Raw genomic sequence first — 2,341 nt, forward strand, 5'->3', positions numbered from 1 at the left:
CTTAAATCCTTGTACATATTTATAATAGACATTTTAAAATTCTTATGTCCTATATTTAACATCTGGGCTATTGGGGTGAGACATTGGTCTGTTGTCTGCCTTTTCTCCTGAAATCTTCTGAAGTGTGTTGGTTTTTGTTTAGCAGATGGTTAAAACTTGACTGGATTTAAACTCCAACCTCTGTCTCTGCAATACGCAGCTACTAAAATCGCTTAGTTCCTTTAGCCTTCGCAGCTGTTGCTTTTTACACAAAACTTTGAAATTTCCACAATTCCCATCCTGGACATTGCCAAGCATCAGCCAAGAATTTTGGTGGAGTTTAGATGCAGAATTGGGGACTCCTTCTGTAGTCTTTTTTCTTCAGTATTTCCCCTCTCAACTTTCAGCCATCTGCCATCCCAAACTTCATTCTCTGACTTTTCAAGCCAATAAGCCTGTGCCTTTGCTAGAGTTTTAGCAATGTTCACTCCCCCAGCCCCCTACAGGCGTGTCCTGGTGGATGTCCTCGGTGAAATCGTAAACACAGATTTTTACCTGATGCAGCTTCTTTTAAGAAAGAGTCAAATACTTTCTAGTTTCTTCCTGTCCCTGATCTCTCTCTGGGGTCCCCTCAGGCTAACTTTTTATATTTGGTCTGAAATTTTGAATAGTTATCTATGGATGGATTAGTTCAATATAAGCTGCTCAATCATCCTCATAGAATAAATTTAATTATGAAGTTTCCTATTATGCTTTCTACTTCAGAAGTAATTCTGAAACAAAGAGACCAAAAAAAAAATAGTTTAAGCCCTCGGTGGGTGGGTAATATTAATTAAAGGAGATATAGAATTAACCCAGTAGAATTACTCTACTGTCTCTGAGGGGAATTTAGTTTCTATGTAGATTGGTATGTAAATTGAAATTTAATAATTCGTTTGATCAGTTTTATTTACATATGCAAAAATAATTGAGTATTTGATTGGGGACAAGGAAGACAGAAGCAATAAATTAAGCTAATAAGCATCTACTGAACACATGCTTCCTTCTTAAAAAATCACATTCTATTAATAGTTTATAAACATTGTAGAAATGTTCCTCATCTTTCCAGGTCCTCCTCATCATTCAGTTTAAAAGAAAGAAATTAACTCAAGATTTTAAGAAGATGGAGGCAGTAGCCTAAATTTTGATTCTCCCTGAGTGTTTCCACAAATACAAAGAAAGAAAACCAACAGGAAAGTGTGGCCATCTGAAAACAGCACTCAAAGCTGGAAGGGATTTCTCAGGATCTGATTTGCTGGTTGGTGCATGGAGACCGCGGCAAGGTCTGGATCCTAAGAACTCTCGTGATCCAAAGTGGAAGTGCTCTTCCAGGTCAAAGCCTTGAACTAGGAGAAAATTCTAGGAGTAGAATCCAAACTGAACCAGACCATGACCGCCAGCTCAAAGGAAAATGTTGGCCCTGGACCAGGGGATGGCAAACTTTTTCTCTAAAGAGACATGAAGTGAATTTTCAAGTTTCGTTGGGGACCACAGTGGTCTCTGACATCTTCTTCCCTCCTGCCCCTCCTTCCTTTCTTCCCTTTTTGTTTTCTCTCAACCCTTTAATAAACATAAAAAGTATTTTTATTAATAGCTTGAAGGCAGTACAAAAACAGACCCCAGGCTGATGTTTGGTCCATAGGCGACAGTTTACCTCCCTTGAGCTAGGGAAGCAGTAGAAGCCGGTCTCAGAACAGGACTCGATTAATATTCTCTCGATAACTTTGTGGAGAAAACAACAACAGAGGGAGCTCTAGAGCCACAAAGTTGGAAATGATGGCAGGGCTCATCCCTTTTTCCTAAAAGGATATGAAAACTTGTTTTACTTAAAATTGAACAATGAAAAAAGATGAGTTGACTCTCATATCAATTTAATATAGGAAAAAGCACCAGAACATTCTTACGGATAAGAAAAAATACTCAAGAGAGACATCCTCTCAAAGAAATAAAACTATAACCTAATATTTCAAAACAAAATACATTAAGAATATAATAGAAAATGTGGGTAAACAACAGAAAATAAAATGATAAAAACACAGAAATACACTAAAATACACTACTCTGAAGAAAATCTTTAGCAAAGTTTTTTTTGCATATACACATGCATATAAAATAATAGTTTGTTGAATAGAATGCTGATTTCAACTATTCATTAATGTGAGCCTGAGAAAGTAAACCTCCCTCTTTATTATCCTATATCTCTTAGTTTTGTAAAGATTATAATCAGATACTGCCTTAATTCTTCGTCCCTTTTCTTATCAGATAATTTGTCTGAGAAAATTTCCTGATCTTTGAAGCCATCCAATGATTGGAGCATGTAATA

The sequence above is a fragment of the Propithecus coquereli genome, unplaced genomic scaffold (genome assembly GCF_000956105.1).
Source record: "Propithecus coquereli isolate 6110/MARCELLA unplaced genomic scaffold, Pcoq_1.0 Scaffold263, whole genome shotgun sequence".
Classification (NCBI taxonomy): Eukaryota; Metazoa; Chordata; class Mammalia; order Primates; family Indriidae; genus Propithecus; species Propithecus coquereli.